General features: G+C 43.2%; 1 pseudogene; it reads left to right on the forward strand.

Annotated features, from left to right (window-relative positions):
- Positions 1–27,592, forward strand: part of LOC103287812 (dual specificity protein phosphatase 5-like) — a 186,033-nt pseudogene that overhangs the window by 106,849 nt on the left and 51,592 nt on the right.

A 27,592-nucleotide genomic window follows, 5' to 3' on the forward strand; every position in this document is an offset into this window, starting at 1 on the left:
CTAATGAATATATTTATCACCTTACATAATTACTATTTCCTTGTGTTTGTGTGTTGAGAACACTTAATATCTACTCTCTTAGCAAATTTCAAGTATACATTACAGTCTTATTAACTATAGTCACAATTAATTCTTCATAACTTTTTTTATTTTATAACTAAAGTTTGAACTGTCTGCCCAACATTTTCTTCTTTACCCCAACCCACCTTGGCAACCACCATTCTACTCTCAGTTCCTATGAGTTCTACTTTTTTAGAATTCACATATAAGAGAAATCATATAATATCTGTCTTACTCTGTCTGGCTTATTTCACTTAGCATAATACCCTCAAGGTCCATCAATATTGTTACAATTTTATGACTGAATAATATTCCATTTATATAGATATTTTATTATGATTTTATATGTATATGAATATATATATATAAAATTATCCATTCATAAAAATGGGTCCATCCATTCAAAAGTCTCCTCTTCAGTAGGTAATTTGTTTTCTTCTCCATGTCCCCCCAATATACCAGTTGTATATATTTTTTTAAATATATTTTACTAGAGGCCCGGTGCATGAAATTTGTGCACAGAGGGGGGTTGTCCCTCAGCCCAGCCTGTACCCTCTCGAATATGGGACCCCACCGGGATCAGGTCTAAACTGGCAGTCGGACATCCCTCTCACAATCCAGGACTGCTGGCTCCCAACTGCTTGCCTGCCTGCCTTCCTGATTGCCCTTATCCACTTCTGCCTGCCAGCCTGATCACCCCCTAACCACTCTGCTGCCAGCCTTTTGCCCCCAACTTCCCTCCTCTGCCGGCCTGGTCACCCATAACTGCCCTCTCCTGCAGGGTTGATCACCTCCGACTGCCCTCCCTTGCAGGCCTGGTCCTTCTCAACTGCCCTCCCTTGCAGGCCTGGTGCCTCTCCTGCTGGCCATCTTGTGGTGGCCTTCTTGTGTCCACATGGGGGCAGGATCTTTGAGCACATGGAGGCAGCTATATTGTGTGTTGCAGTGATGATCAATCTGTATATTACTCTTTTATTAGATAGGATAGAGGCCTGGTACAGGGGTGGGGGCCAGCTGGTTTGCCCTGAAGGGCGTCCCGGATCAGGTGGGGGTTCCCTTGGGGAATGGGGCGGCCTGAGCGAGGGGCCTGTGGTGGTTTGCAGGCTGGCCATGTCCCCTGGCATCCCAAGCGGAGGCCCTGGTATCTGGAATTTATTTTCCTTCTACAATTGAAACTTTGTAGCCTGCAGCGGAGCCAAGCCTGGAGGCTGGCAGCCATTTGTGTTGGGGTTATAATTGAAACTTTGTTGCCTTAAGTGGGTGGGCCCAGCCAGGGTGTGCGGAAAGCTTTGCTTCCCTTGTTGCCGGCGGCAACCCTGGCCTGCTCTCTCAAGCTCCATTCTGCCGCCATTTGTTTGAATTTGTTTACCTTCAATAATTGAAACTTTGTAGCTTGAGTGGAGGCTTAGGCCTGCCAAGGGCAGGCGGAAAGCTTGGCTTCCTCTGTTACCTGGGAAACCTTGCTCTCTGTGGCTGTAGCCATCTTATTTTGGGTTAATTTGCATACTCGCTCTGATTGGATGGTGGGTGTGGCTTGTGGTGTGTCAGAGGTATGGTCAATTTGCATATTTGTCTATGATTAGATAGAATTGATCTTTTAGAGTGGAAGGGAGAAGGATAGAGAGTTAGAAACATCGATGAGAGAGAAACATCAATCAGCTGCCTCCTGCACACCTCCCACTGGGGATGTACCCACAACCAAGGTACATGCCCTTGACTGGAATCGAACCTGGGACCTTTCAGTCTGCAGGCTGATGCTCTATCCACTGGGCCAAAACGGTTAGGGCGCACTTGGATATTATCTAAAGCAGATTCCTTTGCCACCTGACCTCATCTCTTGCATGATAAGCATGACCTAAATTGGTCTCTCAGGGTGAAACAAACTTCTCTCCCTGGCCAGTAGTCCTCATATCCCATGCCCCAACTCCCACATGTCAATAAAATCCCAATACCTTAGAAAATGATGTTCTAATATTCTCTATGTGCTTAGTATTAAAACAATCACAATCTAATTTTTATCTCAGCTCCACTAAATACTTGTGTGTGTGTGTGTGTGTGTGTGTGTGTGTGTGTATATGTATATTTGAGGTAATATATACATATACATATATGTATATATATACCAAACATCATACCACTATATTCTTTGTACTAAATAATGATGTAAGTTAGTTCACCTGCAAATAATTCAAAAGAAAGCTGTGGAATCAAAAGTTCTGAGTATGAGTCCTGGCTCTGCCATTTTTTATTATAAATGGGGATATTGGAAACACAGCTTACCTACCCCAGCTCTTTCAATATGCCTCATAGAAGTATTTTGAGAATTGTCAAGATCATAAAAATGAAAATCCTATATGGTGAGGTACACTTAACAGGATACTGCCTCCCAAGTGTGTATGTGTATTTTTGTTGAAATAGTCATGTATCATACAATTCACTGTACAATTCAATTGTTTTTAGTACAGTCATAGAGTTGTACAACAACTACCACAATCAACTTCAGAATATTTTCATTAACGCCCAAAAAAGAACCCACACATTTTAGCCCTCACTCCCCAATCCTATTATTTTCCCATCCCTACCCCACTAGCCTCAGGTAATGAATCAATCTACTTTCTGTTGCTATAGACTTGTCTATTCTTGATATCTTACATAAATAGTGTAATGTAATGTGTATTTTGTGTATCCCTATTGTAGGATATATCAGTACTTTATTATTTTCTATGAGCAAATAATACTCTATTGTGTTGATATAATAACTTTTATTGATTCAGTCATCAAGTGATGGACATTTAGGATGTTTCTATTTTTGACTCATGAATAATACTGCTATGAGCATTCATGTTAAAAGTTTTTGCATAGACATATGGCATTATTTCTCTTGCCTATATACCTAGGAGTGGAATTTTTGGGGCATATGATAACTCTATCTCTAACCTTGTGAGGAACTGCCACACTATTTCCCAACATGCCTGCCTATATGTGTTAAACAAAACAAAACAAAACTTAAGCTTTACTGCTATCACTTTCTGTTTCCTTTTGTTAAGTGAAATAAATCAGATAGAAAGGAAAAGAACAATATGACCTCAGTCATATGTGGGATATACTAGTAAAACAAAAGTAACAAACAAAAACAAGGAAGGAAGATAGGAGGGGGATATAGTGGCTAAACTAGGTCAAACATGGTGAAGGAAGCAGACTTTGAGTGGTGAGCGTACAATGAAATATACAAATGATATATTATAAATTGTACACCTGAAAGGCATATATTATTAACCAATGTTACTCCAATAAGTTAATTTTTTAAAATTCTGTTTAACTTTGGGCCTCAGCTTGAATGTTACTGAATTGTAAGCATTTTCTGATTTAGTTTCCTCTTTTTGTGCTCCCATGCATCCTATGATTATGTCATAATAGCACATCCTGTTTATGCTCATTGACCATTTATTTCTCCGACATCTCTCTGAGTGCTTTCTGCACCACTGATTACCTAATGCTTAACGCATAGCAGGTACAAAATCAATATTTGTGGACTGAAGCAATATGTTTGAGTTATAAGAAATGTTTGCTCTTTATACTTCTTTCAAATTTCTATTTTTTAATAATCAGTATTTATTACTTTTTGTATTACTTTTATAATCAGAAAAGTTATAAAATTATAACATAATTAGAAATAGCTTTAGAAGTATATATACATAATTTACTTTTGATTAATTCTACTGAACATGTGTAAAAATTAACTTATTATTTAAAATATATGATATCAACTATTTTCTTTAGCATAAAATAAATTGTTTATAGTAGCCCTTTTGGGTAGCAATTTTGTGAAATATATATTTTACATTCTGATTCTCTATAATAAAAGTAATTTTTGTTATATTGAAAAGATCCTTATTTTGGAATGTAGCATTCTTTTATTTTTCCTTATTGAGTTCATGTTCAGAAAAGAATCCTCATAAACAGGATTTTGTTTCTAAGAAGCACTGAAAATTTCCTAAGCAGAAGACATGAATATTGTGATCTTTGAAATTGTAAATATAGCCTCTAATATATAATGGGTACATTGTCATTCTGGAACTTTATTTAATAAATCAGCTTCTGATAGCTGGATTAACTCTGAATGCACTAACAAAATTGAGTTTTCTGTAAAATTGAGAACCAGAGTATGTGTGGTGACAACTTCAAGCTATTGTCATCATATAGGACTCAGCCTAAAGCTGGCAGCCAGTCTTCCTCTATGAGACAGCTGTTGTATTATCATGAACTTTAGTAAATCTCTATATATAAAAGTCTAACATGCAAAGTGTCCCCTCGGGAATTTGACCAGGAGACCAGAAGTTCGATCACTTGCTATGATGTGCACTGACCACCAGGGGGTGGCACAGAATGGAGGAAGGCCCTGGCAGCTAGGATAGGGAGGCCCTGGCCAACAGCTGGAAGGCACCAATCGGCCCTGATCGCCAGCCTGGCCTAGGGACCCTACCTATGCAAGAATTTCATGCACCAGGCCTCTAGTATACAATAAGATTAAAATATTTGTGGCTCAGATCATTTCAGATTTTTAAAGTACATAAAGTATTTTCTTTTTTAAAAATTTTATTTTATTGTTCAAAGTATTACATATAGTATTATATATGTCTCCTTTTTCTCCCATTGACCTCCCCCCAGCCACCCCCACCTCCCAACACATGCCCTCACTCCCCTAGTGTCTGTGTCCATTGGTTATGCTTATATGCATGCATATAAGTCTTTTGGTTGATCTCTTACCCCCTCACCCCTCCTCTGCCTTCCCAATGAAGTTTGACAGTCTGTTTGATGCTTCTTTGTCTCTGTATCTATTTTTTTTTCATCAGTTTATGATGTTCATTATAATCCACAAATGAGTGTGATCATGTGATATTTATCTTTCCCTGACTGGCTTATTTCTCTTAGCATAATGCTTTTCAGGTTCATCCATGCTATTGCAAATGGTAAAAGTTCCTTCTTTTTTATAACAGCGTAGTATTCCATTGTGTAGATGTACCACAGTGTTTAATCCAGTCATCTGCTGATGGGCACTTAGGTTGTTTCCAAACCTTAGCTATTGTAAATTGTGCTGCTATGAACATAGGGGTGCATATGTCCTTTCTGACTGGTATTTCTGATTTCTTGGGGTATATTCCTAGAAGTGGGATTACTGGGTCATATGGGAGTTTCATTTTTAGTTTTTTGAGGAAAATCCATGCTGTTTTCCATAGTGGCTGCACCAGTCTGCATTCCCACCAGCAGTGCACGATGGTTCCTTTTTCTCCACATCCTAGCCAGCACTTGTCATTTGTTGATTTATTGATGATAGCCATTCTGGCAGGTGTGAGATGGTATCTTATTGTTGTTTTCATTTGCATCTCTCAGATGATTAGCGACTTAGAGAATGTTTTCATAGGGCTCTTGGCCTTCTGTATGTCAAATTTCAAAAGGTGTCTATTTAAGTCCTTTGCCCATTTTTTGATTGGATTGTTTATCTTCTTTTGTTAAGATGTATGAGTTCCCTATAAATTTTGGAGAGTAGGCCCTTAAATGTAAGACAGGAAACCATAAAAAATCTTAGAAGAATACATAGGCAGCAAAATATTAGGCATATGTCGTAGCATTTACCAATACAGCTCCTAGGGCAATGGGAACTAAGGAGAAAATAAACAAATGGGACGACATCAAAATAAAAGGCTTCTGCACAGCAAAAGAAACCATCAACAAAACAACAAGAAAGCCCATTGCATGGGAGAACATATTTGCCAATGTTATATCCGATAAAGTACATAATGTATTTTCAACCGAGTGAATATCAGTGGGTGAGTCAGTATGTGAATGCTCCCAGGCAAAGCATCTGCTTTAGCACAAGATGGAAGTGTGGTTAAGGTGTGGACTTTGCAGCCACACTGCCTGCGTAGTAATCCTGGTTCTGTATCTTAGCCACTGTGGGAGCTTGGATTTATTAATCACCTCTGTGTCCCTCAATTTCCTCATTTGCAAAATGAGCACACAAGTACCTACCTCATAGGATTCATGTAAGGATTATATATTAATGCTTACACAGTATAATGACTATATGTGTGAGAACATACTTGGCGCTATATAAATATTAGCTAAGATTACTGAATCTATTCCTTTTGGCCAGTGACTGGATAATTTTAAATGTTTGACTCTGTATCTCTCATAAATCAACCTATATATAATATAGCCATTTTAATAATGTAAGTAATCATATCCTCAAATGATTCTAAATATTGGCAGTTTACATCCTTTTCAATGTCTTTCTTATGCACATTTTCACTCAGATAGTCTAATGATGCATATAAATATAAATTGAAAACACATTGATATTTTTTATCCATTTTATTAACTAAAAATTCAAACATAGCGAAAAAAACACTCTAAAAACTTAACCCTCCTTGAACTTGAAAAAAACCATTTCATTCTTTATAGATATTAGTGTGCTAGACATACCTTCACATGTTTAGTGGAGGGAATATAATTGGAGAAAGTAAAAATGTACTTCTCTTTTGAATTAAATGTTGAAAGCACTGTAACCTCAGATTAAATATGAGCAGCCGCTGGTAAAGTGAATGAAAAAGATGCTATAAAAATCACCACTGGGGAATATAAGGAAATAACTTTCACATTAATAAGTTAAAACTATCAGTGTAGAGTTCTGTCCATTCTCCCCTGAGCTGCTATGACTTGTCTACTGAAGGGAATAGTTATATTAAAGCCAACTTTGAATTTTGTTTCTTTTTTTTTCCCTATAAATTCTATGCATTGACCTTTTTTTTTTTTTTTAAATCATCCTTTTTCAATTACTATTGCCTTTAAGGAACAATGGAATTTAGTGCTCTGCAAAAAAGAAATGACAAAATGTAGGGCAGCCGAGTCAAGGCAAAAAAGAGACAGAGCTGTACCTGGGGACTCACTGGATTGCCTTGATAGGAGAATGTCCTCTTTGGGCGCCTTTGTGCATGTAACCCTCAGCCTCTACTCCAGTGATTGTCAGTCTTGACTGCACATTAGAATCACTTGGGGAGCTTCTTAAAAATCCCAGCGCTCAGGCTGCACCGTGGGCCAATTAAACCTGAATCTCTAGAAGTGAGACCCGGGCATCGGTATTTCTTTAAATTCCCCAAGTGACTTGTGTGTGCAGCCAACGTAGAGAACCACTGCTCTAGAAAATCTCTTCCACCTCCTTTACAAAATATAGTAGAGGCTATTGCCCATGCGTTGTTCATTAGTAATCATGCCAGGTTTTCCAGTATTTCAGAATCTCTTCTTGCTTTAGCTATTTTTATTCTTTTATTTCTATGAAATTCTCACTATTAGACTATATTGGCAAGAAGAAAAATGGGTATAATCTTCAGAAAAACATCAATTAAAATGTTTACATTCCCTTCCCCTTTTTATTAGGGTGAATTGGTTGATCAGATTCCTGAGATGAAGCAAATCTTAAGCCTTTAGAAGATGAGGTCTGAGAGGGAAGTTTTCAGTGTTGAGAGATATGGGGGATGGGGATAACAAGGGCAAGGAGGGATACAGCCTCTGAACAAACACTACTCACCTATCACATGGCCTTAAACATCCCATTAAACCTCCGCCAGCCGCTTTAGATTGTCTACCTAAGGTGACCCGTTAAGCTGATCTGGTCAGCTAGGTTAGCTATGATTCCAGAAAGAAAAAGAGGCTGATCCCCTTTACAAGGTGATTCTTACCCTATCTCCACATTAGAATCTCTCCGGAAGATTTTACAATATACCCACGCTGCAGCTCACCTCCGGAGACTGTGGTATACTCAGTTCAGGGTGCAGCCAGGACATGACATTGCAAAAGCCCTCCAGGGATTGTAATGTGCAGCCAAGACTAATGCACTGCTCTAGGGAGAAACAGCCCACCCAAAATGAAGTGACAAATAAGAGAAGTGATGACTTCACTGGGTGTTTACACAAAGCACCGCTCTGGAAAGTGCTCTGAGGATTGCATACAATGCTTTTTAAATCACCTCAGTAAAATCAGAATGGCAAACAATGTATTGGGCATATCACAGGGAAGCATGAGTATCGCTATCAGGAAACAGGTCTTACATAACCTAATAGAATAAGAGAAATTCTGAGCTGTTTCTCCACAGAGAGCAGTGCCTTTTTTCTCTTGGTCCTGAGTTATGGCAAAGAAAAATAAAACAGAGCCCTGAAGGACCCCTGTAGAAAATGAATGGAGGAAAATACCGCTTGATATAAGTGCATGCTGAGTAGGTAGGAGTTACAGAATCTGGCCTGCACCTGATTTTTGCTCTACTTTCAATATTTCTGATCTCAGGCAATAATTACTTAGCACATCAGCAAAATATGTTTAAATTACTACTCTAATACAACAAATAGAATGTGTTAAGAGCCAACTATTTCATGACTATTTCATGCAGCTGAAGTAGCTGCTCACATCCATTAACACATTTTTTTGCCATAAAATACTTCCAATTAGGTCACCATTTTTATCACCATTTTTCCAATGAAGAAATAGGCTGAGAAAAAATGAAACAATGTGCTTAAGATCACACAGCTAATAAGTGATGGGTGGGTGTCCAAAGTCAAGTTTTCTGGACTACACACCCATGCTCTTTGACAAGAGTACTCCGCAGCACTATTATGGTGGGCCTGCTGCTGGCTCAGGGGCAGGGCAAGAACACTTACGAAGGCGAAGTTGTAACTACCAAAGACTTTGAGTAACATTTCTGGAGTGAGCAAATGTTCCTGAAGGCACCAGTTCTCTTGTCTCTCTTTCCCACCGGCCTCCAACTAAATCAACAGATGGTCTCAGGATATATCTTTCTTCAGAATTATAACATGAGGATGAACAACCTGCCGCAGAAAAGGAATCCATTTATCTCAAAGGCCAACACAGAGATCATCGAGTATGTGGGTCCTTACAGGAAGGTAGGGAATGAAGATGGGTAATGGTGTTAAAATTCCCAACTAGAGCCGTAGCATAGAAGGTGAACTGTCCAGCCAGCAGCATCCTCATCCAAACGGAGTCAAACGCGGAGTCCAACCTCCACAGCAAGGCCCTTTGCCTGGGATAAGGGGAAATGTATCTCGTCAGGCATGGGGATTCCGAACTCCAGGTTGAGGAAAACTAGAACTGCAGCTTCTAATCTGAAGGTAATGAGACGATGAAAAATGAAAGTGAAGATTGTACAGAGACAGGTAACAGACTTCATTCCCACACCTTCCCTGCAGCCTCCTGAACAGACATGTCAGTGTTTCCTTTTACTTCTTTCCTAATCCTTGAAGCAAAACCCACCAGTAGCTGTAAATAATCAAGGCTGTATGGGAGCCTATGGCAAAGGCTTCGAGAAAAGCCACGTGCACTGACGTTCTTCTAACTAGATTTTGTGCTTTCTGTGTGTTCACTCAAGAATGAAAACACCATTATACATGTTGTGCTTTCCAGGCGAGGCAGATGCTCATCTTGGGATGAAGTTACACACACAGATAGAAAATGAGCTGTAACAAGTTTTTTTTTTGCAGAGAATAAGAGGGTTTTTTAAGGAATCCTTGATGAAGTCCCAGTGTAGCATATATATTCCTTATTACCCAGATTTATTCTGTAAAACTTTCCTTCTGCCATTTTTACCAGCCAACTGACAATTTCCAGTGTTCCTATGTTATGACTGCTTGCTTGGTGTAAAGCAGAAATGATGTTTTACAGCCGCTATAGGAAGTGCCATTGAGAATTAAATTGCTTTCCCTTCTTCCTCATCATTGTGAATTTGGTGCAGATGAAAGAGGGAAGATTGGCAGCCAGGGAGTGGAAAGTCCTCTGTTATCTGTGAGATGCACATGATAAGGGCAGAGGCAGCCTCAACTTTTCTCTCACAGCCATATGCCAGCTTTCAAATCCTGGAAAAGAGCTCTGTGGGAGAGTGTGTCATTTGTAAAAGATAGGATTTCCAGGTAGGCTTTCTTTGAAAAAAAAAAAAAAGGCTGGGCGGGGGGTGGGGGGGTGGGGAGTTGGGATTTACAAAGCAGTTAGAGGGAAAAAGAAAATAAGTTGGGGAGTGGATATTCAAAGGTGTTCTTTGGGTTCCTGTTCAGTTTGAGAACAATGTGAGCTCTACTTCCTTATTTTTTCATTATTATTCTTTTCACTCCTTGCCTTCATCTGTGTGTCTGTTTGCCACGCTGGTATTCTCTGCCCATGTTTGTTCTGGGCAAACAGGCTCAGATCCTGTAACAAACTCGCTGTTAGTCCCAGCCACGTCCCAGCTCCCTATCCTAGTAAACAGACAGGGTCTGAACCTGCAGAGCATCGTGCACTGGCCCACATGCTGGTCTTTCGGCTCTCTCCCCGTTTCCCGCCTGCTGATAGAGCACTCTCGCTGCCTCGCACCTGGTCTCGCCTCACAGCCTCGCTTCACTCCAGCTTTGTTCCTGGACAACTCTTTGAGCTCCCTTCTTGCAGCTGGTAGCCAGGTCCACACCACCCTCTATGGAGCCCAGGCTCTGAAACGCTGGCCCAGGCTCAGGGAGTTCTGACAGGATGCCTCACAGGCAACATTTGTCACCAGCTTCTTTCCATCCTGCCAGAAGCCGCCTCTTCCTTTTGTTTCCCGTGGAGTTCAAAGAGCTTCTAAACTGCCCGGGCCTTCACCGTGAGGGCCTGCACCGAAAGCTTTGGTCTAACTCTTCCCTCAGCCTTCCTGCTGCAGCGTTTACCTCCAGGCAGATCCATTTAGCCTGTGCTGCGAAGCATAAGCTTGCATAATGCAGAATTTAATTAATGTTTTTCATTATGATGATGAGTGTGCTAACTGACCCCATGATTCTACTCTGTCTAAATTACATTTTTCATCTCTCTGTGCAAACCTGCTACTCCTGTGATCCCGATTTTTGTTCATAGTGCCACCATTTTTCCAGGCTCCCAGCCCTCAGTGTCATGGGCTCCTCTCTGATGTCTCCCTGGTTAGCACATGATATCTCTTTCCAGATCCTGTTGAGTCTCGTCCATCCCCAATGTTCTGTTCCCACTACGACAGCCCTTATTCTTTTGGATGGAATAATGAAAGAGTCTTCTAAGTTGCCCTCTGCCTGCTAACATTTCCCCCTTTGAATCCACTGTACACCCACTGCCTGACCAAGCTTCCTCACGCATTTGAATTCCTGTTCTTCACCTGCTATCAGAGGCACAATAATGAATGCCTTTAGGCTTCAGTTTCTTATCTTTAAATATGATAATATCTCAAAATAGTATTTTTTAGTGCTGCGTTGTCACGGAATACAGCATAAAGCTCATAGCCTGCTCTTATTGGCTTTTAAACGTCACCTTATTTAGTCAAACTTATTTCCAAAATTGTCTTATTTGTTTGCACTTTAATGTCTAAATGATGATGAAGATGATGACAATGTTAACATGTAATATCTATGTACCAGAACTATTTTCATCACTTTACATGGGTTAACTCATTTAAACCTCAAGCTATAATGTCACAATTACAGTCCCCTCTGTACAAGTAGGAAAGTAAAGCCAAATCAATTAAACGTGCCCTAAACCACACAGCAAGGAAGTGGAGAAACTAGGATTTGAACCTATGAATTGTCCTCAGAGATTGCCTTCTTAGACAGTGTTCTAAGTGTTTTACATATGACAGCTATGTCTTATTTTTTTAACATTATTATTTCAAAACTTATTTTATTATGAAACATTAGCAACAGACAGAAAAGTTTACAAACATGCATAATTCATTGAGTCATCACAAAACAACTCCCAGGTCAAATATACAACATTGCTAAAACTCCTGTAGCTACCCTACTACCTCTTCTATCCATAAACATAACTACTTTCTTGATTTCAGGTTTAAGGGAAACATTTCCTGGGTTTTATTTGTACTCTTACCAGTTTAACTTGTACCCTAATCATTGTAGAAGAGTTATGAAGATTTTGAAATCTATGTATATTCAAACACACAGTATGCATTATGTTGTGTCAGACTCCTTTAGCTCAATATTTTATTCGTGAGATCCATCTTGTGGTTGCATGTTCCTGTGGTTCATTCCATTCTATAAAGTATTCCAATGCACGGATTTGCCATTTTCAATCCATTTTACCTTTGATATACCTTTGAATCAATGCTGTTGTACATATCTTGTATATTTCTTTTGGGGTACGTGCCCATGCATTTTTGTAGTTATATGCCTAGAAATGGAGTTACTGGGTTGTAGGAAATAAGTATATTCAACCTTGGAAGAATATGCCAAACTCTTTCCCCAAAAAACAATTACACATACTTCCATTAGCATCATGGGTGTATGAAAGTTCTCATAATTTTACATCCTTAGTAACATTTAATAAATTGTGGTAAAGTCTTTTAAATTTTGGTCATTTTGATAGAAATACAGTGAGATTTCTTCGAAGTTTTAATTGGTACTTCCCAGATTACTGGTGAAGATAAGTATAGTTTCACTGGTTGGTTGATTTGAACTATCCTATTTTGTAAAATGCCTGTTCAACCCTCTTGCCCATTCATTTTTCTAATAATTTGAATAAATTTTTAATGTATTCTGGATATGAGTGTTTTATAGTTATAGTTATTGCAAATATCTTACATATTCTGGCTTGCATTTTTCAGTTGTTTAATGTTATCTTTCAATTTTCAGTAATATAATCCAATATAGCAAGTTTTTTGTTGTTGTTGTTGTGTGTTGTTTTTTTTAACAGTTAGTGATTTGGGTATCTGGTTTATTGAGATACCTACCCTAAGATCTTTATCTTTACCCTTACTTTCCTGAGATCAACATTTCCTATCTTCTAGAAGACTTATTGTTTTAAATTTCATATTTAGATCCATAATACATATATTTAATTTTCTGTTTTCAGTATGAATTGTGGGTCATTTCATCTTTATGAGCTCTAATTGACCCATCACCTTTTGTTGAAAAGATATTGCTCTGCAGTGTAACCACTGCTGTGAGTCAAGTGTCCATGGGTCAGTTTTGCATGGGTCAGTTTCTTGACTCTCTATGTATTTCCCATTATTTTATTATGAAAATTTTCAAACATACTGCAGAGTGGAAAGAATGATTCATTAAACCTCCAAGAATCTACATTAACATTTTATTATGGTTATTTTATCACATATATCTATCTCTCCCTCCAGTCATCTATGAATTCACCTTTTTGAAGTATTTCAAAGTAAATTACAGTTATCAGTACACTTTATCCCAAAACATTCCAACATTAATATTATTAACTAGAATTTAATATATGCCTATATTTTTTTTTGGGGGGTTTGGGGGGCGGGGGTGGCGGGGACCAGATATGGCGAGGATCTCCCTTTTCCGCATCCAGCACAGAAAGAGAGATGAAACCAGTTCTGAGTGGAGGCGGCCAGGGATTGAGAAATAAAGAAAGAAAGAAAGAAAGAAAGAAAGAAAGAAAGAAAGAAAGAAAGAAAGAAAGAAAGAAAGAAGACACAGAGATAGATTTAAAGCTGGGAGCTGGGTGGGACACTGCCCTCTTCTGATGGAGAGACAGGGACCGGGATCCCACACAGAGGTTTTATTTATATATCCCCAAATACCAGGAAGTATCAACAAAACTTAGGATCAAAGGAGCTTATTTGCATTCTTGAGTAGGCCCAAGCATTCCTGGTGCTTGACTGGATTTACATATCAAAGCCCGCTCCCCGGCACCTGGACAAAGGTAAAAAGTCAGTACTGACAACACATCCGCCTTTTTGGGGAAGCATGTTCCCAGGGCATGGCTCTGCCTGTTGCCCTGAGTTCAGCTGACAATAATTAAAGAAATGCCCATGTGCCTTCCCAGGGGGCCCTCTACAGGGGGGGTGCAATCTCTTATATAAAAGACCCATGGCCATCATACTGTAATGCTGTCATGACCAAACAAGCAGCAGCTCTCACAGCGGGCAGGGCAGGGCACAAGCTACTAGCAGCAGAGAGCTACTGGACTTCTAGTTTACATATAATGATATGTAAAGACCTTTATCATACTGTTTAATAATTTTGATGCATGCATACAAAGATTAGTTTAGCCTATTCTCAAAATTTATGCAAATAAAATCAGTCTTTGCCTACTTTTCATTAGTATAATGTTTTTTAGATTCATCTATATGCTTTTGCTGATTAGTATTAAATTTCATTAATATACTAGAGGCCCAGTCCATGAAATCATATACTGGTGGGGTCCCTCAGCCTGGCAGGCAATCAGGGCCAATTGGGGGTCCGGCTGGCTTGGTGGAGGGGCTGCAGGAGGTTGGCCTCAGCAACAAGCTAACCAGCGGCCAATTCCATGAGGAATCAGGCTCCCTCCTCCCTCCTGTTTGGGTCTGGGGTGCAGGTGAACCAGATTCGGGGCTGTCAGGGCCCCAGAACCAAGGTCTGGGTCAGTGTGTGTCATAGCTACCGGCTGGTCTTCTGGTCGTTCTAGTCATTCCAGTCGTTTGGTTGTAATGGTCGCTTAGGCTTTTATAGATATAGATAGCATTGTCATAACCATGGACACAGATAATAGGGTGGTGAAGACCTGGGGTGTGGGGGGGGGGTGGGAGTGGGCTAGAAGGGGTCAATGGGGGGAAAAGGGAGACATATGTAATACTTTTAACAATAAAGATTTAATATACATATATATATATAGCATTGTGTTTCTCTATTCTCCTACCAATAAACACCTGAGATATTTCCATTTTCAGCTACTCAGATATAAAGGTGCTATGAACATTCTTGTAAAGTCTTTTAGTGGCCACATGCTTCTCTATCTTGAGTAAATACTTATAAATAAATTGCTACCTTATAGGGTAGGCACATGTTTATGTTCATAAAAAATTTCAGAACTTTTTCAAGGTGTTTCACACTTTCCTAAACAATGGAGAAAGAGGTCTGGTGACTATGCATTTTTGTCAACCATTAGTGTTGTAGGATTTTGTTCCTTTGTTTGCTCTGAAATTCTGATGATTGTTGTTATTTCCATAATGACTCATGATGTTGAAACCATTTCAAGACCTTATATATATCTTGGCCATTTGTACTAGTATATCTTATTTTCTGAAGTGACTATTCAAGCATTTTGCCCATTTTTGAAATTTGAGTTTTTCTTTTTATTATTGAGTTATAGGATATACAAACATAGATACAGGTATGTGGGTTCAAATCCTGTATTAGATATACACTTTGCAAATATTGTCTCTCATATATGGATGCTTATTTAGTTTCTAAGTATCTCTTTTGATTAAATAGAATTTCTTAAATATTTATTTATTTATTTTTATTCTTTATTGATTAAAGTATTACATATGTCTCCTTTTTCCCCATTGACCTCTCCCCAGCCACTCCCACCTCCCAGCACATGCCCTCACACCCCTACTGTATGTGTCCATTGGTTATGTTTATATGCATGCATATAAGTCCTTTGGTTGATCTCTTACCACCTCCCACCCCTCCCCTACCTCCCCACTGAAGTTTGACAGTTGGTTCAATGCTTCTTTGTCTCTGTATCTATTTTTATTCATCAGTTTATGTTGTTCATTATATTCCACAAATGAGAGATCATGTGATATTTATCTTTCCCTGACTGGCTTATATCACTTACCATAATGCTGTCCAGGTCCATCCATGCTGTTGCAAATGGTAAGAATTCCTTCTTTTTTATAGCAGCATAGTATTCCATTGTGTAGATGTACCACTGTTTTCTAATCCACTCATCTGGTGATAGGCACTTAGGTTGTTTCCAAATCTTAGCTATTGTAAATTGTGCTACCATGAACATAGGGGTAAATATATCCTTTCTGATTGGTATTTCTAATTTCTTGGGATATAGTCCTAGAAGTGGGATTACTGGGCCAAATGGAAGTTCCATTTTTAAATTTTTGAGGAAATGCCATACTGTTTTCCACAATGGCTACACCAGTCTGCATTCCCACCAGCAGTGCACGAGGGTAGAATTTTAAAACGTTTATGAAATCTAAGTTAGCTTTTTCCTCCCTCTTTTATTGTTATGGCCTTCTGCCTCTTCTGGAAAAAAATCTTTGTATACCTCCGAGTTGTGATAATATTGTCTTCTTTTTTTGAGTTTTAGAAGCTTAAAAATCTAACCAATGCCACCACAATAAATTAAATAAAAAATAAAATAAAAATTTAACTAACATAAAAAAAAAAAAAGCTTAACATTTTTTGTTGCTGTTTTTGTTAATCCTCACCCAAGGATATTTTTCTATTGATTTTTAGAGAGAGTGGAAGGGAGGGAGAGGGGAAGAGAGAGAGAGAGAGAGAGAAAGAGAGAGACAGAGAGAGACAGAGACAGAGAGAGAGAGAGAGAGGTCGATAAGAGTCATACACATCAATTGGCTGCCTTCCACAAGCACCCCAACTGGGTCGGGGATCAAACCTGCAACCAGGTACATGCCCTTGACCATAAATTGAATCTGTGACCCTTTGCTGAGTGGGCCAACCCTCTAACCACTGAGCAACACTAGCCAATGCTTAACATTTATTTTTAATGCTAAAGTCTATAATCAACCTAACATTAATTTTTTGTATATGATAGGGTTGAAATTATTTTATTTTTTATCTCAAGCTCTAAGTATTTCTACATTGTTAGGTTGAGGCATGGGGGAAAGATCACAGCCATGCAAGCATCCGCAAGGTAGATGGTGACGAAGATAACTGGCGCCTTCCCAGACCCTTGCTAGCCTTCCCAGACCCCTGCCCGAGGCAGGAATTCCACACCTCTCATGCCCTCCACCCTCCCCTCACCAAACGGCTGTATAAAGGAAGTACCTAAGTCCCCGTTTTGGCGCGAACTCCCCTGGCCCACTCTCGGACCGGTGAGTTTCGCCCGGGAGCGCAAGATTAAAACCTCCCCCCCTTTTCCATGGCCTGGACTCTGTGTCTTGTTTCCTGCGTCGCAAACCTTTCATCTGGTGCCGAAACCCGGGTGGGGATTGAGTGTGTATCCCATTTGGGGTACCCCTCCCCACTTGTCTCCCCGGAACCCTCAGGCTTCTTTCCAGCTCGGCAGCGTCAGTTGGTGAGTCCCAGTCCCTATTGATTCCTAGGGTCCTCCGCCGGCGTCTCTGTCCGTAAACCACGGTCCGCGTCAGAGATTGCTTTCCGGGCATAGCCCTCCGGACCTTTCCAGGAAAGGTTCTGACCCTGGGGTGTAGTGAAGACGTTCCTACTCCACCTTGGTCTCCGGCCTTTTGGCCTCACTCTGATCCCAGGGGGTCGGCGAGAGACGTCTCCCACCATCCCTCGGATTCCGTCCATAGCCTTGGCTCAACGATTGGGACGCTGATCCTTGGGCCTCGCTACTGACCCTAGGTTTCAAAATGGGCAATCAGAAATCCAAAACTGACTCGCAGGCGCCGCTGGGTGCCTGCTCACCAATCTGGCTAAGCTGGGCCTGTCCCAGGATCTGCGTCCTAAACGCCTCTTTGCTTCTGTACCGTGGCACGGCCTCAGTATGAATTGGACAACAGGTCACAGTGGCCTGAACATGGGACTTCGATTTTAACATCCTGACCGACCTTAACAACTTCTGCCAACGAGCTGGGAAGGGGCTGGAGGTTCCATGTGTCCAGGCCTTTTTCAATCTGCGCTCCCGTCCCTCCCTCTGCTCCTTCTGCTCTCTCTGACTCTGTCCTCTGCTCCTTCTATTCTCTGACTCTTTGGATCCAGCTGCTCTCTCGCTTCCACCCCTCTTCCTCCCGCCGAACACTTTCGGCCCCCTCCTCTTCCTCCTTCTTCGCCACGGCTCCCTTTCTTCCCCGTGGCAGGTGCTTTCTTGGCAGCACCTCACCTGCCCACCCGCGGCTTCCGCGGCTGCAGGTACCACCACCGCGACCGCGCCGCTCCCTCCCGCGGCCGCCGCTGCGCTTTCTTCCCCGCGGCCGCAACCATCGCCGCCGCACAGCAGGAGAGCCGCCCGCCCGCCATCCCGCCCGCCGCTCCGAACAGCTGGCTCCCGCGCTCCGGGGTGGGGGAGCGGAGGCGGCAAGGGAGCAGGCATGGGGAGGGCGGGCAGTGCCGCTGACTCAGGCACAGGACGCCCCGGACAGCGACCAGGCTCGGACCCCCGAGCCCCCGGGTCCGCGGTCCCGCCTCCTCCTCCTCCTCCCCTCCGACTCGCCGGCCTCCCTGCAACAGGGCTCCTTCCGCCCTGCCTCCTTCCGCCCTGCCTCCTTCTGCCCTGCCGTCCTCTCCTTCCCTTCCCCCATCCTCACTCCCCGACCTCCCCAGGCCGTTCCTCATCAGGAACCAGGCTGGGTGTACCCACTAGATACCCCGGAAGGGCGAGAGGGGCGCCAACATTGCGACCAGATGCCTAATAGCCGGCCTACAGGCCGTCTCCCACAAGGTAGTTAACTTTGACAAGCTGAGGGAAGTTACTCAGGGACCAGATGAGAACCCTGCAGTCTTCCTTAACAGGCTGACTGAGGCTCTGACCTTATATACTCGCCTAGACCCTGGGGTTCCCCGGCCGGAGCAACAGTTCTAGCCACTCACTTCATTTCGCAGTCAGCCCCAGATATCCGAAAAAAGTTAAAAAAGGCAGATGGCCCTCAGACCCCTGTCCAGGATCTGGTGAATATGGCATTTAAGGTTTTTAATGCCCATGAGGAGCAGGCAGAGTACGCCCGCCTTCAACAGGAGATGAGTCTGCAAACCCAAACCTTGCTACCTTTGGGGCCGTCGGCAGCCACACATGGTCCAAGAGGGACTGTGCGTGGTGGGGGTGCAACGAGAGGATGCTTCCAGTGCAGAAACGAAGGCCACAGTGCCCCCAACCCCGGGCTCCAGCCCAGCCTTGCCCGGCGTGCGGTCAAAGCGGCCACTGGAAAAGTGACGGGCCCTCTGCGTCTCAACGTAGAGGGGCCGTCCTTCCAGGTCATGACCTGCCGCTGGCCACGCTGGAACCGGCTGAAGGCTGAAGATGCCAGGACTCAACGACCCATCACCCTCGCCGGGCCCCCAGGTAAACGCTCAAGGTAGTGGGTAAGCAGATCTCCTTCCTGATCATACAGGGGCTACGTCTCTGTTCTTGCCCTCCTTTTCCGGGCCATTGCCCCTTCCACGATCTCGGTCATGGGTAGTGATGGCAAACATGCTCTGGCCTCAGCGCCTTCTCACCCCGCCCTCTCCCCCTCTCCTCCCTCCCTAGAGAACAACTTTCTTGCTAGCACAGGCTTATCAGAAACTCAGTTCTGAATTCAAGCAGTTAGAGGCCTGTTCCAAGAAGTTTTAAAGTTAACTGTTGACAAGGATTTTAAAAGGACCCACTCTCCTGGACGGTCCTGCCCCAGGGGCTCAGAGACAGCCCTCATCTGTTTGGCCAGGCCTAACAGAGACCTCCGACAATGCTCATTAGAACCCAGCACTCTCCTCCAGTATGGAGATGATCTCCTTCTCTGCAGCCCCTCCCTGGACATGTCTCAGAGGCATACAGCTGGCCTCCGCTGGTAGGATTCTTCCAGCCTTCACCCCGCAGCCTACCTGACCATACAGCTTGATCCCACGGTTCGGGAATGACAGCCCTGCCTCCGGGCTCTGGCTGCAGCTGCTGCTCTCACCAAGGAGGCCCAGAAGATTTGCCTCCAGCAACCCTTACAGGTCTTCTCCAGGATCTTGTCACACCGGTCCTTATCTCTCCTTGCCCCCTCTCCCATGCAGGAACTCCATCTCCTGCTCCTGGAGAGTCCTGACATCTCTCTAACTCAGTCCCCAGCCCTGAACCCAGCCACATTCCTTCCTGCTGCCTCCACCCAACCTGCAGCAAAGTACTCCTGCCCCGAGGTCGTCAGAGGCCCTCACTCAACCTCGGGCAGGACTCTCAGATCTTCCTCTCTCTAATCCTGACTTAACTCTGTGGATGGGAAGCTCTTGTCTAGACCCCCAGGGACGTCAGAAAGCCTCCTATGCGATAGTAACTCAAGCGGACCCTGGATACAGCCTTCATCCCTCTTCACTTCGCCCGCACTGCCAGAGGCAGCCACAAGTGCCTGCTCCTCCTGCTCACCCCAGGGAGGAATGCGCCCCAACTTTCCTACCCATCAAATGAGGGGACACCTCCCAGGGCAGGACTGGCAGGTAGACTTCACCATATGCCTCCCCACAAGAAGACCAAATATCTGCTTACCATGGTAGACACCTTGACAGGGTGGGTAGAGGCCTTCCCTACCCTCAAGGAAACTGCTGAGGTTGTGGCTGAGACCCTAATAACACACATAATCCCAAGGTTCGGCCTCCCCACCTCCATACAATCAGACAACGGCCCGGCTTTTATATCAAGGGTCATTCAGCAGGTTAGCGCCTCACTTGGCATCTCCTGGAAACTGCACATACCCTACCGCCCACAATCATCGGGTAAGGTCGAGAGGGCCAATGGCCTCCTTAAAGACCATCTAACAAAACTCTCTCTAGAAATTCACAGCTCCTGGCCGGATCTCCTGTCCATGGCCCTGACCAGAATCCGGGCTACACCAAGGAGCCCCACCTTCTTAAGCCCTTTTGAACTCCTATATGGGAGACCCTTCTTGCTCAACCATCATCTCCCTACTGACCCTCCTCTCTTGGCTACTTATCTTCCATACCTGTCTCTACTCAGGCAGCTGCTCCGGGAACACGCTGACAGGTTTCTGCCCAGGCCAGAACCAGCTAACCAAGGCTCGCGAGGACCACCCCTCCAGCCCGGGGACTCAGTTCTCCTTAAGAATCTACATCCCAAGGCCTTGGAACCCAGGTGGACGGGACCTCACACAGTTATCCTCACAACCCCCACTGCGGCCAAACTACTGGGAGATCCATCGTGGCACCACCTCTCCAGACTCGAGAGGACCCCGGAGCAGCATGACTTCTATAAATGTGAGGTGTTGGGCCCCACTAAGGTCCGCCTTAGCCGCCCTCCCCTTCCTTCTCCTCCTCCCGGCCCTGGGCAACCTACACCCTCCTACACCTGCTTATGTGTGGAGGTTCAAGGTCCATGAAACCTACGACCAGGACAGCACACAAGTCACCTGGCAGGTAGGATCTCAGGACTGCCCTCTGGTCGGATGCCAGGCGGAGATCCTGACTGCTGTAGACCTCCGGTCAGTGTGCAATGGTGGCTGACCATATGCCTACTCTGCTTACAACCAACGGAACCCAGGCAGGTGTAATCGAGACGTCAACACCTGTGGGGGTTGCCGCTGGTCAGGCTGTGTCATCCATGATGCCTACAATGAGGTCAGGTATGGTCCCTTTTTCTGGAAGGACGGGACCTTCAACATCAGGGTCCGGGACCCCTGGGACCAGCGATGAATTGCGGGCGCTATGGGAAAACTATATGGGGATGGTTGGAGCTCAACCCCTTCAGGGACCATCTACATCTCCCGGGAATATGTCATGGCCCAGGAGGCCCAAATCCAGGTCTCCAAAAGCATCCTACAGGCCAAAAATTCCCTTAAAGGGAAGCTGCCTGATCCCGCCCCGGGTAGAAGTCCTGTCTTCTTGGCTCCAATTTATCCAACACACTCTATTATTCCTTAACGAGACCCATACCCTGCCCAATGTCTCGCACTGCTTTTTATGTGTCTCTCTCCAAAGACCTTTGCTGGCTGCCGTCCCACTCATGACTCCTCCAGGAACTCAAGGACATGGTGAATGTCAGCCTCCCCTGGCTGGCATTCCCCTCTACGAACCCGAAACTCCAGAGCCCACCTTGCCCCCGTGGATATGCTACCAGACCAGCAACCCGGTAACTGTGGGACGGGTCACTTGGCACTGTACCCAAAACCACACTGCAGCCGGTCCCACCAAGGCCAGCCCGGGTACCTTCTTTTGGTGCAACGGCACCTTGAGCAACTGCATAAACTCCTCTGACCCCGGGCCTTGCTTCGGGGTCACAGTAGTTCCCCAGCTAACCTTGTATGGAGAGAGCTTGCCTGGTTGCTCCCTTCATCCCACCCCTGGGCCCGCAGGGCCGCCTTCCTCCCTGTCATGTTGGGGGTAAGTATTGCTGCCTCAATAGGCCTCGCTGGGGGGTCCTCGGGAACAGCATAATCTCTGCTCAGGATTTCAATGACAGACTCCAGATAGCCCTGGAGTCTACTACTACCTTCTCAGCCTCCCTGCAGCGGCAAGTAACATCGGTAGCCCAAATAGCCCTGCAGAACCGATGGGCCCTAGACCTTCTTACTGCGGAAAGAGGAGGAACCTGCATGTTCCTTCAGAAAGAATGCTGCTACTACATCAACGAGTCCGGAGTGGTGGAACAGAACGTGCAGACCCTGACTGAGCTGAATGAAGAATTACGTGCAAGACACTCCTGGAACAACTCTCTTTAGAGCTACCTGGACCCTACCCCTGATAGGGCCCCCAATTCTCATCTGTGTCTTTTTTTCCCTAGCTCCCTGCCTCCTCAAATTCATCCGCTCCCGGATCGCAGAAATGTCTCCGGTGACTGTAAACCAGCTCCTGCTCCATCCCTACACTCGGCTGCCCCTCAACCCGCCTCTACCTGACCCTGGCCTTTAACATCCCCCACCCTCTTCGCCCCTGGTCAGCAGGAAGTAGCCAGGACGATTTCGGCGCCCCCTATCACCAAAAAGGCTGGGATGTTAGGTTGAGGCATGGGGGAAAGACCACAGCCATGCAAGCATCCGCAAGGTAGATGGTGACAAAGATAACTGGCGCCTTCCCAGACCCTTGCTAGCCTTCCCAGGCCCCTGCCCGAGGCAGGAATTCCACACCTCTCATGCCCTCCACCCTCCCCTCACCAAACGGCTGTATAAAGGAAGTACCTAAGCCCCCGTTTTGGCGCGAACTCCCCTGGCCCACTCTCGGACCGGTGAGTTTCGCCCGGGAGCGCAAGATTAAAACCTTCCCCCCTTTTTCCATGGCCTGGACTCTGTGTCTTGTTTCCTGCGTCGCAAACCTTTCCTACATGATTTATTAAATAGACTTTCATTCTCTCATTGGATTGCTTTAGCAACTTTATTGAGAATTAGTTGAACATACAATTGAGGGATTCTTTCTGAGTTCTCTTTTTAACTCTATTAATATATTTGTCTATCTTTATGCCAGAATCATTCTGTCTTAATTACAGTGGCATTATACTGTCTTCAAATTTTTTTAAACTCAAGGTTGTATGTATATTCTAATAGAGACATTTACATTTCCTTTGTATTTCCACACAAACATTTGAATGTTTGTCTATTTTTAAAAAACAAAACCTGCTAGGATTATTATAATTGCATTGAACCTATAGATCAATTTAAAGATAATTTACATCTTAAAAATATTCCGTATTTTAATTTTAGCAAATAAACATGATATATTTCTCCATATATTTACATTTCATTTCATTTTTTCATCAATGTTTTCATGTGTTTAGTATACAGGTATTTTTTATTGTTTTTGTTAAGTGTTATTTTAAGTATCTTATATATATATAAAGCTATTTTTTGAAAAATCAATATTATTGAATTGTAAATTACATATAACTATTTGAACGTTCTAAAATGTGCAGTTTGATGATTTTTAGCATATAATTTAGCTATTTTTAAAATTAATAAACTTTATATTTTAGAAAAGTTTTACATTTGCAGAAAAATTGAACAAATAACATAGAGAACTCTCATATAATACCCCATCCATCCCATATACAGTCTTTCCTTTTATTAACATCTTGAATTAATGTGCTAAGTTCATTATAATTGGTGAATCAATATTGATACAGTATTCTTAACTAAAGTTCATTGTGTACATTTGGGCTCACTCTTGATATTTTACATACTATGGGTGTTAGCAATGTATAATGACATGTACCCACCATTGCAGTCTCATACAGAAATAATTTCACTGCCCTAAGATTCCCTATGCTCTTCTTTCTTTTCCTCCCTCCTATCCTAGAAACACCTCAAAACTACAGTCTTTTTACAGCGCCTATAGTTTGCGTTTTCCAGAATGCCTCCGTCCTTCAGAGAGCCTGTTCTTTCCTCCAGGCGGAAGGCTGGAGGGGCTGGAGTTTGGTCTTTAACTTCCCTGAGGACGCTTAAGCTCCAGTAAAACCCAACCTGCCCAAAACTTTGGCAAATAGTTTTCCTGAGGATAAGCTTTTGTTCAAGTGAACAGAATGCTCTAACATTTTTCAGAAAGGTTACTTCCTCTCCTCATCCCCACCTCCCCACCAGAGTACAAAGGGATGTTTCTTTGACTTTGACTCTGAGTACCTGGAGGAGTTCCTGGAGGTACAAGGAAGGAAAGTTTTTAATTCTCCAGCTTACTCACCCTGAGCCTTCCAGCAATTCATCAGTTACACATTCTGTTTGATCCCTCACTGGTCCTAGCAGCAGAGAGCTGCTGGTGGGTGTAAATTCCAGTCTGGTGAACTGCGATTTCTTATATTTGCTTGTTCCTCGAATTTTGAAGACAGCAGTTTACCCTATGATTTAAATGTAAGAATAGTTGTTGATTTTTAGTGTGTCTAGCTTTCTGCTTGTTGTTGATAACTTCTAAGCTTCTTACATGTGAGATCAGAAATAGGAAGTTAACAAAATAATTTATACTTTTTAAAAATATTTTTCTAGTTTGTTTCATTGAAGTGGAATGGTTGACCCAAAATGCATTGTCTGATATTACTGAAAGCAGAAGTCTCCATTATTATCTACTTTAATCTTCATTTCAACTGTATGAATAGTTCATTAATGTACTATTCTTCATTAGTTCCAATTAATAGCTTGTTTCTATATCTTTACTTATATTTCTCCCTTACTATCTGGAACACCTCTCTACTAGCTAAAGTAAGTTATTTTTATTTTGGTGTATCAAAATTCTACCCAACCTTTATAAGCTAGTTGAAATTGTATCTCTTATCAATTATTGATATTAAAAGCATTAATACCATTAGTAACCTTGTTATTATTATTTAACAGGAAAAAATAAAGGGGAGACTAGATAATATAGACATGACATTTTTACAGTTTTGCCAGGAAGCTGCAGTTAATATTTTCCAAGTCGGTTCCCCACAGGTCACTGGGGGAAGGGACTGGACAATAAATGCATGCCCATAAGTCAAGTACTTATATGTCAGTCACACCTGGGAGCAAGTCACTGGCCAGAATAGGAATGGCCACTGCAAGGGCACGAGACCTGAGATATTTAAACTCCTGAACAAAGGAAATGCACTCTCTTGGCTCTCCTGCTTGCTTGAGCTCCGGGGACTCCTGTTGCAGGGGGCACACTCCCCTATGTTCACCCACATGGCTCCTGGCCATGTGAGAGCCACACAATGGATTGATGGACTTTTAACTAGCCTGATGCTGCACCGGACTCAACTCCACCATGGAATGGAAGCTCTGGACACTGGCCCTACTTTTGGCTTTGCTGGAGCCTCAGCTACATATTTTCCAGGACTGGTTTAAAGACAACGGGACCTTACAGCCCAAGATATGTAATTCCATGCCAATAAAAACCATTCATTCTCTCATGCAAGTCTTAGAAAATTCATTTTATGAAGTTATCCTAAAAGCCATCCTACTCCCACTAGTGTCAGGGAAATTGAACCCATTGACTTCTCCAGCAACAGCATTACTGTGCTTATTAGTTTAATATGATGTCGAATCCACTAATTTATAACTTAAGTGAAGCCATCTTAATCCACTTGTTTGAACCAAGACAAACAATGTTGTTTTTAGAAGTAAAGTTGTTTTCTATAAGAATGAAGTAAGCTGTGCCAAGATGTCATCATCTATTGTCCATTGCTATGCAGTCAGAAGCCAGCTGTTGAGGGCTCCACTGGAGGCTTACCGTGAGAAATGATGTGGAAAAGCAGCTAGGACAAGGGAACAGTTAGACTATAAATACTGAGAGTTTATGAGGACTATTCAAAAGTTTTGGTTTGGGCAAGGACTCTTTGCTAACTTAAAAACTCTCTTGGGGGCATTAGCTCCTGCATGGCCAAGGCAACTCTTTGGTTGGCTGTGGTGAAAAACGAGGCAGTGGCACTTGAAAGTGATCAGCAACTTCCCCACCCATCCCACCAATACGACCAATGTCCTTCATTCCCTAGCAACATTCATTAGCAAAAAGGGATAGTTTTGTTTTTTCATTGGCAGCTGGACATCAGCTCAAGGTTGGTTCTAACCTTCTCTCCCAAGTGCCTACTCATATGAAAAGGTACACCTCATATTAAATTTGGACATTATTCCTTTTATCTCCCCTTGCCTGGAACAATAGTGTGAACAATCCATCATTTCTTTAGAGTATATTATTTCTAAATTTGTCTTATTAAAAAATGTCATTCTCGCTGAAACCAGTTTGGCTCAGTGGATAGAGCATCGGCCTGCGGACTCAAGGGTCCCAGGTTCGATTCCGGTTTAGGGCATGTACCTTGGTTGCGGGCACATCCCCAGTAGGGGGTGTGCAAGAGGCAGCTGATCAATGTTTCTCTCTCATCGATGTTTCTAACTCTCTATCTCTCTCTCTTCCTCTTTGTAAAAAACAATAAAATATATTTTAAAAAATGTCATTCTGTATGCTATTGGTTTGTGAAATTGTTGTAATTCCCACAGTGAACCTGTGCTAAATAAATTGCTAGCAAAGACAGAATCAGTCTCTGAATACAACTTTGACGCTGAAAAACAAGACAAAATAATGACTTTTCTTCTTAAACTATCTCAGCACTTTACTTACACTGTTCTTATGGTTCATATTGCATTTTCAATACATTAGTTATTAATGTACAGATAGGTTACTATCTGTATATATAAAAGCCTAAGCGACCATTGCAATGGAACGACTGGAATGACCAGAATGACTGGTCACCATGATATGCACTAACCACCAAGGGGCAGACGCCCAACACAGGAGCTGCCCCCAACCTGAAGGCCCTGATCACCGATGGGGCCTGCCAGCCAACCTCCTTGGTTCCTCCCCCTTTATCTCCCCCCAGCTGGCAGGCCCCGATCAGCCCACTGCTGCCCACTGCGGTGGTGGTTGGCCCCTCCCCCTGGCTGGCAGGCCCTGATCGGCCAATTAGGTCTGGGCCCTGGGCTGGGATGGGAAACCGGGGTTGGGTGACGGCGGACATGGACAATTAGGGAAGGAGGAGGCGGGGAGGCAGGGAACCTGATCGGCCCTGATCCCCGGCCAGGCCTAGGGACCCACCTGTGCATAAATTTCGTGCACCGGGCCTCTAGTGTATATTATAAAGGTGTATGTTTTCTCTGATCAATTTTTATTTACCTCCCAGAACTCAATTCTGTGCTTTACAATTAATGAAATATACTTACTCAGATTTAACATGATATCCCCCCTCTTAAAAGAATTAACCCTAATAAAGTCTAGTACTGATTCCAGTCCTACATGATACTAGTCAAGACTGAGAAAAGATAACCCAGAAACTTCTTCCCATAACTTACTAGAAACTCATTTTCTTCTGTAATCTTAAATCCCAAACCCATGTTAGTTCTCACAAGTATGGTCACAAGTTAAATTATATTTTATGCCAAGTAAATAGATATGCTTGT

The sequence above is a fragment of the Eptesicus fuscus genome, chromosome 11, assembly GCF_027574615.1.
Source record: "Eptesicus fuscus isolate TK198812 chromosome 11, DD_ASM_mEF_20220401, whole genome shotgun sequence".
NCBI classification, from domain to species: Eukaryota; Metazoa; Chordata; class Mammalia; order Chiroptera; family Vespertilionidae; genus Eptesicus; species Eptesicus fuscus.